Consider the following 13,714-nt stretch of genomic DNA (forward strand, 5'->3'; position numbering starts at 1 on the left):
AGACCAGAATTTAAAATCCCAGTTGTGGTAATGCCTCTTGGTTTTTGCATAATCTATCCACCACAATTGATGAAGTACATGCCATTATCACCCAGTTGTCGATGCTGTCTATCTCTGGGAGGTCAATTTTAGCAATATCTTTGGTGGATAACAGGGCCAGGTCGGGGACAATATGGAAGAGTTCCAGCAACCATTTCCTATTCAGGAAAGGACTATTAGCCGTAGGATTTCTTTCCACTAATTTCAGGTGAAATAGGTCCTTGCACCAGAGAGGATCAGTGGTTTTACTGTTTTTCGCAGTAGTCCTTGCATTAAGTTGTTTTACTCTCCCTTCCCAAGTGGCGCTTGGCTCAGGTGGGGCTGGTTCCAATGAGCCTACCCCACCGGCTAGGGAGTGCTTCTGTTCCATTGACTTCCCTATGCCCTCTGTTTGGGGAGTAGTGCCATTTTTTTATTTACATTCACAACAAGCATCCACTTTTTGGGGCCCCTGGTCGGGCATCCCCACCAACTGTGGGTGCCCTGGGTACCAATTATTCGCTGTATGCAGTGTTTTCTCCGATGTTAAAGTTAGAGGGTGGTGGATCCAACCATCCAAAGGACCAGTGATTTCAATAGGTCTGTGCGTTTTGTCTTGGAGCTTGTTTGTCACCTTCTTGTAGGTTTTTAACTTGCTGGGACTCTTTGTCTTTTGCTGGGGGACTATACCTCCAGGCCCTGGGGTTTCTTTCTGATTTTTCACTGGCAGTTTACCCATACCAGCTGCTGGGATGATCCGTCGGAATTTTCTTGGCGGGGAATCAGGTGCATTCATAATAGATATTTCAGCACACAGAGCTTCTAACATCCCGCTATCCGACTCTGCCACAACAACAACCTGGTCTGTAGGAGCATCTAACTGTCTAGGTGACGAGGTGGATATTTCGGGTAGGGTGGCCAACTGCTTAGTCCCTCCTACCAGTCTCGGTACCTTCCAGTTTTTTAATAAAAGGCGAATTTCAGCCATATCCTCCTTCAGTGTTTTCTGCTCCATTGCCTTTTGTGCACATAGCTGAAATAGAGCTTCTAGCCTAGACTCCAGTCCATCAATTCCCCTACACCATCTTGGGGGGGGACACTTCTCTTGAGTGGTCATCTCCCCCATCAGGTTTTTCTTCACAGGCCATACTGGCTTCTTCATCGTCAGAATCTTCAGTGACTGTTTCTGCAGACGTCATGAATTGTTCCAGGTCTGGGGTAGCTGATAAATTTGATGACAGTAGGTTCTTGGATACTTGGTCTCCAGGCCTTAAGGAATTTCTTCTGGCTTCTTGGCATAATTTTAGCAGAGAGCCATTGTTATCGATAGAGCTCAAAGAGTCTTGGTCATTCTCTCCGGTGCTAGGCAACGCCAACGCGAGTGCTTTTGGCTGATCTTCTTTAGGTCTAAAGAAGGATTTTATGTCCTTTTGCGCTGTTAAAGGGGGCAAGGTTATGGGGCACACCAATTTTGTCCCCTTTGGGGTTTCTGTAGAGCCCACCTTCTTAGCAGTCGGACTTCTTCTTTTTCCTCGAGTCTTCATTTTAACAGAGGTAGACAACAGCCGTCCAATCAAGATCAATATGCCAGAGCCCTCTTAATTGCCACACGGGCAATCCAAATCACCGCACGTCTCCGCGTGGAAATTATCAAACTAAGTACTTGCGACAGGCAATTGGTGGGGCGAAAGAGGGGGGGCAGAAAAGGAAGGGAAAGAGGGAGGGAAGAAAAGGGGAGGGGGAGGAAGGAAAGAAGAAAAAAAGGGGGAGGAAGGAGATTAAAGGTCAGATCAGCAAAAAAAGAGGGGTGTTGGGTAGCTATAAATCACCACCCACAGACCCTCACCTGGCTCAGTCGTCCCGCTGCTCCTCAGGCAAACCTGGTGGACTGCTCAGCCGTCTTAGCCACTCCTCCCCCGCAGCTCGCCTGACACGGCTGCACATCCACTCCTCTGCGCTCCACCGCGGACCCCAAAAGGTCTGGGGGGCATCGGGGAGGGCCGCACAGGCGACGCAGCCACACAGGAGCTGGGGGCCTGAAAGGGCTCACAATTCGTGTCACGAATAGAGTCAAGAATCTCTGCGGACAGAAGAGGGGCTCCTGCCGGGGGGTGGAGGTTAATTACGGCCCGGCTTGCAGCTCACCGAGGCCAGCCAAGGTGCAAAGCGGACGCACAACCTCGCGGGACACACCAGCTCGATCAAACTCGAGCTAGAGTAAAGGACCTCACACAACTCCGACTCAAGCCGCACCTCCAGTCTCTGCTGGCACAGTGTCAGAGAGAGGCCGCCTCCGAGTCATCAAAGACTGAGAAAAAACAATTAACTACAATTAACAAAGGACTATATGGATCAGGGAAAGATTCAGAAAAAACAAAAGAGATTCTACAATGCAGTTATGCATATGCTAGAATGGTTTTGGATTGGATTCCTTAAAGCTAAGAGATTGGCTATGAACAATTTGTTGCTAGATGCAACTATGGTTTGGAAAAGGCCCGTCAAAGATCTGGTCAAAGGTGTTGGACTGGAATCTGCTAGCCCACCGGACAGGATTCAGGTGCTTGGTTCTGCACTCAGCACAGCACTTGGTCTCTTCACGGCCTCTGAACTGGATCTGATGGGTTGGTTCTGGGTTACAGCTATCTGGTTACAGCTTTACTCTGCTGGTTTGGATCTCTGGGGCAAGAGTTCTTGGAAAGAAACAGCACAGCCAGGCTGTTCAATTTTTGGTGTGCCCCTTGTAAATCTGGGGGTAAAATAAGGTTGCAAGATTATAAAGGCCAAGCTGAGAAAGGTTGAGATTTGGAAGTGGGCCTTCTGCTTTCAGAGTTCTGGAGTCTTGGATCTGGGTTCTCCTGCAAAATGTTTTGCCAGTAAATCAGTTGATGGGTGAATCTGTGTGTCTCTAGGTCCTAAACTGTCCCTATTTATGTATTTCCCGAAGGGGTGGGTATACTAAGCCCACCCTCTAGGAATCCGATTTGTCAGAGTATTTCCCCTCTCCTGATTTGAGAAGGCAATCTAGTGTCATAGTGATGCTGCAATTTACAATCCAAGGAGTACCTCCCCTTTGTTTCAGTACAGTATATCTATTTTTCACATAAATCATATTTACAATATCACCAAGTTGCTAATAATACATATTCACATTGCAGATTTAGTAGGTGCACGTATCCGTTTGAGTCTCATTTTAGTGCGAGCTTCGGATCAAAATTAACAGTTTTTCGTGCTTTTGGTTGGGTACCCAGTGTCAAATCTGTCCACATTTTTCTCCATACATGCACTTGACATCTGGGCATAATCCTGTGAAGTTTCATATTTCTACCATTATCACAATTGCTACAACATCAACATTTCGGTAGTCCTGTCTCTGAGCATCGCACAGAGTTCAGAGTGGTCTCAAACTGTGAGCAGCATTTTCATATTAACAACCTATAAATTACAGATTTTAACCAGTTTTGCACAGTTCTCTATGAGTCTTTTTCCAAAAAGATATTTTCTTGTAATCTAAGATACACAAATCTGTAAGGCCCGCCTCCATGGTTTGGCTGGGCCCAGAGCACTCTCAGGCTTTCATCCTGCTAGCAGTTGGTTTCTGTTGACCCCCAAATTTGCATTTCCTTTCAGTCCAGGAAGTCTTTTGTTTCTCTCCCAGAGCAACAGGCCAAAATCTCATCCCACCTCCATTAACAACTCAATGACAGTTCCTGAGCAGAGAGCAGGGGGGGGATGCCCTTTGTTTGGAGCAAACTGTGGAATGTGCCTTTGAAGTCTTCTGGCTGGTATCATTTCACTGTAAAACACTGTGTTCAACATTGTCTTTTGCTAAAATAAACCTTACATTTTCAACACATATACTGCAGATCTCTTGATTCCAGTCTTTTTAAAACATAGAAATTGAATTGTAGCAACCTATATTGCTTTTGTTGGCAAGTCTTTTCCACAATTTGATTTTAAGACACAAGTTTTAAACTGCCAGTATAAGTAATTGACAGCTTTGACACAGGCAGGCGGTGGTAGTGTGCTCATATTCTGACCTATTTTTCCAGGCAAGCACCTTTTTGAATGGGGATATTGTTGTGACGAAATATGCTTCTCCTGACATTGTGCCTAGGTGCATTCTTTAAATAAAGTGATGTTTGACACCCAACAAGGATGTTGATTCTTTTTCTGATGTTTGGGAACCATGATTTTGCACTTTCAACAGCTAAGGAAAAACTGATTTTAAAGCACTTCTGGGTTTTCCTTGGCAATTCAACACTGCCTTTTCAAGTAGTTTCATTTCACTCTGCGGGCAGCCCAATGACAGGTTTTGGCAGTTGTCAATCTGGAAAAATGAATACCCTTCATTTGGATGATAGACGTATCTTGATGGCCGAAGGCCAACCGTCTTATACACAGAATTATAGAAATAAAGACTGCTATGCTTGACCAACAAGCGGCCATTTTAAACGTAGCAAGAATCGCCATTTTGCTTGTTAACCATTGCTCATTGATTTCTGTCTAAACTGCTTTGCAGCTTGCAATTCTTGTGAATTCTGCTTACTCTGCTCAACTGTTAACATTGTTGTCTGAATATGAAAGGGCAAGGCCGCGGGACTGAGGAGTTCATTGAAACGCCTCATGAGCAGCCCAGAAAGGAATGCCCACGCTCCCTCTCTGTAGCCTTGAGGGAGAGCTGCAGGGGGATTTAATCATTTCACAGCTGCCAGCCAGTCTCGTACTGTGGTAGAATATGTTAGAATAAAGCAGCTAAAGGCTTGAATTATGCTCTTCTTACGGCCCCCCTTCACAGAACCCTATAGAGCGTGTCAGCTCTCAGGACACGAATAGCACCACATAGATAGCAAAGTTTGGAATGTGACTCTTCCCCCGTGTGCAGCTTGCTTCCAAGAAAAGAAGCACCGTGTTCTGTTCAACAACTAGAAGATGCCTCTGCACTTTCTAAATTGCACATTGTTACTAGAATAGACATCGAAAGTGTCATAATTGTCATACTCGTCGGAAATGTCCATCATCATCCCGAGTTCAAAGAAACTCAATAAAAGGGGGGTGTTAAACATGTCATAGCTGATTGTATGATATGCATTTTGTATATATGTAACTGATGTACGTAATTCGCTCTCTTGCGTCCCTCGAGGTCTAGAGAATACACGTCATGGGGCGAGAGACCACAGTTGGCCAATTGGGACTATTTTGCTTGCAATAAACCCTAGCATTGGGAATTTTAACCTCGTGTCTGGCGCATCCTTTCGTGTATGGTTATTGCCTTGTTTCCATATCGCGAGGGACCCCTAAGGGCCCCTTTCAAGATGGCGTCCGAATAGGGACCCTCCCCCATTGCCCCTTCATAGACGTTGTAACGGAGTAGAGGCGGAAGAACAGCAAGGACGGGACGACCGAGCCGAGATCAAGAGGTGTACGGGGCGCCCTGTAGAAGTGAGGAGAGATTGCTTCCGCAGATCTGCACACATCTGATCCCTGATCGGCATACCGGGCCAGATGGCAAAGGAGGCGAGGGTCCCGAAACGAGGCAGAAGCCAGAGAAGTGCAGACACGACGTTGGGAGGGGTTGCGTCAGGACACAGGTGACTTGTTTTATCAGGTGAGTCATAACCCGATTCAAACGAAACCCTGATTATTGGTAGAGTGTTGATTTTGCAAATTCAAACATCCAGAGTAAGGTTGGTTAACCAAGGGGAAGGTTAAAAACATGCCTGGAGTACTGTCCAATTTAGCGGGGCTTTTCCGCTGCGGTAGACAGTCCTTGGAAAATGGCCAAAGAGCGCTGCCTGGGGGAACGCCGGCTTATGACATGTATGCAAAATATGGTGTGGGTACGATAATATTTTGTGAAATTTGGCATAGGCAAACTAGAAAGCAACAGGACCATCAGTGGCCGATTAATGGTAGCTTTGAGATTGCGAGGATAGTTAACCTAGACAGGGTGTTCATAAGGTAAAAAGCGCGACCCGCAGCTTTTGAGACTATCAAAGATTGGAGGAGGGAAGCAATGCTCCGACTTAGGAGTAGAGAGAAGCATGCGCGTAGGCACAAATCGAAGCTTGAGGTAGCAGAAGAAAAGGAGGAGGAGGAGTGGACGGCAAGTCTAAGACGGGAAGGGAGACGTGAGCAAATGAACATAGAAGGAATATACCCGCAGCGGGAACTACACATAGCAGACGAATTAATGGAACATTTGTTAACCCATACGGGTCGAGGCCCAAAACCAGGATCAAAACCAAACACGCCAGTAGTGACTGCGCAGGCCCAACCAGTAGGTCTCATACCCCCTCCCGCAGCCCAAGCACTTCCCCTCACGCAAGCATTAACCCACGCCCCACCCACAGCTCAAGCCTCCCACAAGCGCAGACCGCAGACATGCAATTTCCCAGCACCCAGGAAGGGCCTTCATAGACGCCACCTGTGTCACTTGTCCCATCCGCACCTCCTGCTCCAGAGACAGATTCAGCACCATCCGCCCTCCCGAAGTCAAAATTGAGACCGGGGAGGCGAGAGGCGGGGCTGAGGGAACAGGATTTGGACAGGTAACTCGCAGCACGATCAGCAAAGAAAGAAAGGTTGAATTACAGCAAGAAGCAGAAATGTACATAGAAGGAAATGATGGGACGGCAGCATTGGCCTCATTATATGGGTACCGAAGAAGCAATGAGAGACAGGTAGTGTTGGAATACATGGGGACATTTTTGGTGGGAGAATGGAAAAAGTTACTTGGGAATTTACCGCCACAACGATTGTTAGATTTGAATAAGTTAGCACGCAGTGAGCAAAGAGATGAAGATGTAAGAGAACATGTGTACAAACTCATTGAACTGAAAAATGAAATGGAAGATAGATATGCTGAAATGTTTGCTACACCTGAATATAGTCATGAGTGTATTAAGAAAGGGAGGAAGGAGGCGTTGAGGTTGTATATGAAAAAATCATGGCCGACAGTTTTTCCTGGTAGTGCAAAGCATTTGCCGGCACCGGGACAAATAGGTGATAAACAAAGATTGCAGGCATGGGTGGGGGAAACAATGCGATGGATGTCGAACAAAAGAACGTCAGTGGAGGAAGTAAGTGAGATGTGTAATGGGTACCCATTGGAGATGAGAAAAGAAGCGATGCGAACGATGGTAGGGGTGTTACTGCAGCAGGTAATTGGACACAATAGAGGTAGAGGAAATGCACAAGGCAGGGGAAATTTGAATAATATGCACGGGGCGTCATTGGTATTAAATCAATGTGCGTACTGTAAAGAGGAAGGACACTGGCGAGCGCAATGCCCGCACCTACAGAATAGAGGTGGGTTTGGCCAGAGAAGGCCTCATAGAGGACATCAGGGGTCAAATGGCCCAAGCAGAAATAGCATGCAGCAGCGGCAGGGATATGGAGGTCATCAAAACCAATCCCATGGTCAAAACCAAGCTCAACAGAACCAGGCATTGAACCAAAGTGTTCCGAACCAAAATCAGGGCCGGCAGGGCCAACAGAGAAATGATCAGAGTGGAGGACACAGAGGGGGAAATGGGAATATTTTTGATACACAGCCAAACACGTATTATAGCAGCAGCGGTGACTACACATCGGACGATGTGTTATTTTTGCAATAGGACAGCCCACGGCAGGGGTCGGAACCAGTGTCTATTCCCGTGAATCAGAGAGGACCCTATGTAGAAATAAGTGTCGGGAATAAGGAGCACCGTTTCCTTGTAGATACAGGGGCACAAAAGTGTTCGATAGACCACCACTTGGTTCCGGAGATCCCACTGTCGGGGCAAAAGAATGTTTCTGTAGGGTTTGCAGGTACAAAAATAATTAACCCCGTGTCCGAAGCTGTCCCAATTACAATAGGACCATTTACGGAACAGTGTCCAATTATCCGAATAGAAAATTGTGGGGAGAACTTGCTAGGATTAAATTTGTTGAGAAAATTGGGGGCAGTTATAAATTGTACGGCAGATGGGGTGTTCCTCACGATTTGGCCTCACGATGCACCGGTGACAGAATTTATGTCAGAAGCGCTACCAGAAGAGCTAAGTAGAGTACCAACCTCTCTGTGGGCAATGCATGATAACGATGTAGGATGCTTGAAAATTGAGCCAGCAAAAATAACTTTGAAAGAAGGTGTTACATTACCACAAATTCCCCAGTATAACATTTCTGTTGAAGGTGAGAAGGGATTAAAGAGTATTGTTACTGACTTGGTGAGATTGGGGGTGGTTGAAGAAATTGCAGGTAGCACGTGCAACAGCCCGATTCTTCCAGTTTACAAAAAAGGAGGCAATGAAGTACCATATCGTTTCATAATTGATCTGCGCGCATTGAACAAAGTGGTAGACCCACAATTCCCTTTGGTCCCAGATGTCACAACAATACTGACAATGATACCGGCCACTGCAGAATACTTTAGTGTAGTTGATTTGAAGAACGCATTCTTTAGCATTCCAGTGGATAAAAGCAGTAGATATATGTTCGCGTTCACTCTGGGAGGTCGATCATTCACATTCACACGCATTCCACAAGGATACACAGAAAGCCCAAGCATTTACAGCAGGGCACTAAAGGAACAGCTAGATATGCTAGAACTACCAACAGGTTGTGCACTCTTGCAGTACATAGATGACCTGTTACTAGCTGCTGACACAAAAGAGATCTGCAAAGAAAGTACTATATTACTATTGACACACCTAGTGACCCATGGTCACAAGGCAAGTTTGAAGAAATTCCAGTATAATCAAAAGGAGCTGTCTTATTTGGGTTACTTACTTTCGAAAGACGGGAGAAGATTAACACCAGAATGCATAGAAAGTATTTCTAGTATGCCTATTCCAAAAACTCAAAAAGGAGTGAGAGCTGTAAAAGGCATGGCCTCTTTTTGTCGGCAGTGGATCAGTAATTTTGCGTTGATTGTGAAGCCGATGTAAAGTTAACTAAAAAGGATTGTCAGAAAGCGTTTTCAACAATTGAAAGTTGGATTATGTTCCGCGCCAGTTTTAGGCACACCAAACTACAAGAAAATATTTAGACTATTTGTGAGCGAGAGTGAAGGATGTGCATTGCCGGTTTTGACACAGGAACAAGGTGGAAGAAATAGGCCGTGCGGCTATTATTCTTCCGCGCTGGACCCTGTAGCGCGCGCACTTCCACGATGTTTGCGATCTGTTGCAGCGGCTGCTGCGTCAGTGAAACAAACGGAAAGAATGGTATTGGGGCATACTTTCATTCTGATGGTGCCACATGCCATAGACGTTCTATTAAACAGAACACAGACACAACACCTCACCTCTGCTAGACTAACACGATATGAGGTCATCTTGTTTGCGCCCCACATCCAAATTATGAGGTGTAGCGCATTGAATCCTGCAGAATTAATGCCATTGCCCATTGCAGAAATTGGTGACAACGAATCACCACCCCATGATTGTTTAATGGTCACAGAAGAAGAGGCAAAAGGAAGAATTGATTTGAGCGACACGCCACAAAAAGAGCCAGATGGAGAGTTGTTTTGCAATGGCTCTTGTTTTAAATTACCTGATGGCACATCAACTGCCGCATATGCAGTTACTACTCTAGAGAGTGTTGTAGAAAGCAGAAGAATCCCCTACAAATCGGCACAAGCCGCAGAAATAATAGCACTGACCCGAGCCTGTGAACTCTCTGAAAATTTGAATGTAAACATATATTCTGACAGTCAGTACGCGTTCGGGGTGGTTCATAACTTTGGTCGACTCTGGGCTGAGAGGGGTTTCATGACATCACATGGAGCTAGGATTCAACATGGCCCTTTGATTGTATGATTGTTGTCTGCACTTACGTTTCAAAAGCACTTAGCAATATTAAAATGCAAGGCGCATAAAAAAGTAACATGTAAAGTGGGAGAGGGAAACACATTTGCAGACATGATGGCTAAACAAACAACCACTGATTTGAGCACTAGAATGATGACAGTACAGCAGAGGAAGTACCTTGTATGATAGAGAATGGAGTTGCCACAGTCAAAGAAATGCAGGCTGAGGCCATGACTGAAGAGATTCAGGGGTGGGCTGAGGGCTCTGCTGAGTTAGATTTGGAAGGATGTTGGGTGGACAAATAGACCAAGAACTGGATGTTGCCAAATTGTTACGTAACCACAATGGTTACAATGGCGCATAACCCTACCCACATTTGCGCGAAGAAGATAGTACAGCATTTATCCACAGTATGGAAAAATGAGCACATAAAAAAGAATGCAGAAAGGCTAGTGCAGAATTGTATTACGTGCCTGCAACACAATGTAGGAAACCGTGACTCCAGTAGGTAGTTTTGGCCCACCCTCTATGCCATTCGAGGTGATCCATTTTGATTTCATAGAAATGGAAAGGTGCCAGAACTACAAATATGTGTTAGTGGTGATTTGTGCATTTAGCAAGTGGGTGGAGGCATATCCTTTAAAAGACTGTACTGCCATGTCAACGGCAAAAGTAATGTTGAAGGAGTATTTCTCCCGGTTCGGGCTGCCCCGTGTCCTGTGGTCAGATAACGGCCCACATTTTGTGGGCGCAGTGGTGTTACAGATCTGTGCAGGTCTACAGATCTGCCGGGCTTGTTGAGAGAGATAACGGTATCTTAAAGTCAAAGATAGCTAAAAACGTTGATTTGGATGGATGCATTACCCCTAGCGCTATTGTGCATGCGCACGTCTGTGCAGGCTAAAACTGGGCTCTCCCTCTATGAAATTATAATGGGGAGACCAGCAAATGTATGGTGCGCGCCTCAGCCCAAAAGACTATGCGAGGTAGAGCATCCTGTGTTAAGCACGTACTGTGGCCTTTTAATGCAGAAGTTGCGTTTGATTCATCAGCAGATGCAGGAGGCGTTACCAGTGAGGTACACAGGCCCGGGGCACGCGCTGGAGCCAAGAGACTGGGTGCTGTTGACCATTTTTGAGCGGAAGACAGCATTAGCACCCAGGTGGCGCGGCACCTATCAAGTGTTGCTGGTGACGCAGACGGCCATATGGGTGGACGGCCGCAAGGCCTGGATTCATGCTACCCATGCCAAAAACTTCCCAGCTTCACTGAAAACTTTGCCTGATCCAGACGACCAGAAAGAGACAACGATCCTGGAAAACAAAGAAACTGTTGCCAGTCCACTGCCACAGCATCAGCCTGAGCGAGAAGTGAAAGTTGAAACAAAGCCTAAGCGAGAAGTGAAACTCGAAACAGAGCCTGAGGAGGCTGCCAGGAAGGGGAAAGGGCGAAAAGTGCCCCAACGTTGCTCAGCAGAAACAACATCACTGCCGAGCGACACAAACTCTGCATTGCAAACACGAGCAGAAACAACGTGTGTACCCCTTTGGCGCCCACCAGCTTCTGCAAACGCAACAAGGCCAGAGAAAGAAACTACATCATTGCCACGGCGCTCATCGCTACCCATCATTGTGCCGCAGGCTGACACTGAGCCTGATACTGGAAGTGCAACGGCACTATTCACAGATCATACAATACCAGGAGTGAAATGGTATAATTTGCAGCCTCGACAGGCAAAGTGATCCACAGATCTTGGGTGCTTTTCTTTTGCCTTTGGTTCCACTCACGGACGGAGTAGGAACCAGGGGCGTAGAGGAGAGAAGTGTGAGAGTTGTGCAAGTCGGACAATTCAAGACTCCCGGCTCCTCGTGCGCTTATAATAAAGTACATGTGTCAGGAGCCAGAGCAGGACAAGCTGGACGCACATAAGTACTAAGGCTGATAGAGTACATGTGTCCTAAGCCAGAGCGGGACAAGCTGGATGCACATAGTACTCCGTCAACAAAGAACTGTTCAGAAATAGTTTGAGCAGTGGGAGAAAGAACAACTAATCTTGCTCGGAGTGGATAAGTGATTGAGGCTGTGGGAAAAGCTGGCATAATTGAACTGTGACATTTCCGTTGAACTTTTGTGGCATCAAGAATGAGAGACATTTGCGACAAACTTTTCCAGCAAGAAGAAGGACGATGAAGAACAAATCAAGACCGGTTTCAGCTTCCTCCTCCACCGCTGCTGAAAAGATGATAGTTTTAGAGACTATAAATTTAGGAAAAAAGCATGGTAAAAGGAATAAGGTACTGATTTGGACATTGGTCCTGTGTTCTCTAAGTATGGTAGTACCAACAATAGCTATTACAGTATGGTTCCTGGAGTCCGCACACCCATTAGAAACACTTTTGCTAAAAGCAGCTACTGAAAGCCTGGTTCATGTAATCACTGATACTTTGTCCCCAATGGAAGAAAGACATAGAGAAGAATATGGCAACAATACATTGTTGCTCATCATGAACATGACCCATGCTGTTTTAAAGAAAAAAGATTGCTGGGTTTGTGCCCATTTACCACAGCACGGTGGGAAAGGGATAGGCTGGTATGTACAACCGTTATCATTGGTTTATTCATGTGAAGTATCGTTGAGTGCAATGTTCTTTGGGAAATGGAACAAGTGTAATACGGGTCAGCTAGATGAGACCAATATGAATGAATTTGAGGAAGTGATCATGAGACCTGTGGGTTGTTCCATATTCCACAAAGCTTGCATGTTTTCACCAGATCCCATGAGGAAAAATACACGAAAAACAACAAGACTAGATAGATTACATAGGCAGAATAGACCGACCCCGCCAGCAGAAGAAACATCAGTAATGACATTTCGAATGAGGGATGAATGGAATAAAGATGCTGTGCCCCCTGCCTATACAGTGGATTACAGCCCCAAAACTATTTAAAGAAAAAAGGTTCCTATAAAGTAGGAACATTTAGCAGCTGCCTGAACACAGTGGTTTTAAAGCACGAAATAGAACCCGTGTACGTAGGGGACCCTGTTTACTTTATATGTGGGGAAAAAGCATATCCATGGTTACCTAGGAACTGGGGAGGTACATGCTACCTAGGTCTACTGTTTCCAGGAGTGTTCCTCTTGGAAACAGCAGAAGTAGCCAGACGAACAAAAGGTAGAACTCAAAGGAGTAGCGTGGATGGAATGATAGCAATGGATGTAGCCAAATCGTTTATACCATTCTTGGCCCAAATAGAAAATTCCTATAATATAAGAAAACTGTCTAGAATATTAAAAAATACAATGGATTCAACAACAGATATTTTATTCAATATGACGTTAGAAGAGAAAGGAATAAGACTAATGGCACTACAAAACAGAATGGCTCTTGATATAATATTAGTTGATCGTGGGGGAGTTTGCAAACTCGTAAAAACTGCATGCTGTGTATTCATAGATGACTACTCCCCTACCATATTCAGAGCCATCAGGAAACTACATGTCCTTAGTTCCACACTCTCTACTGAAGAAGGGGGTTGGGGGATAGGATCCTGGTTTTGGGGACTATTGTGGTCCTGGGGATGGAAGCTAATTTCGATACTAGTGGTGGTACTTGGTATATTCATAACATGTTGCTGTTGCATACAATGCCTACCAATAGTTTGCACTGAGATAACTGAGGGATGTACTAAGGGAAGGTATAATTAAACAAAAAACAGTAAAACAATTCATGGCTATAGACATTAATGATGAAGATGATGCTTATGATAGCATGAAAGGTTCAGACATAGATACCCCAGACTTATCCTCATCAGTAGAGGATACAATGAATGAATAAGACGCTTGGCATACGGCCAAAAGGAGGGTTTGTCAATCTGGAAAAGTGAATACCCTTCATTTGGAT

The sequence above is a fragment of the Ambystoma mexicanum genome, chromosome 3q (genome assembly GCF_040938575.1).
Source record: "Ambystoma mexicanum isolate Mex_15411 chromosome 3q, UKY_AmexF1_1, whole genome shotgun sequence".
Classification (NCBI taxonomy): Eukaryota; Metazoa; Chordata; class Amphibia; order Caudata; family Ambystomatidae; genus Ambystoma; species Ambystoma mexicanum.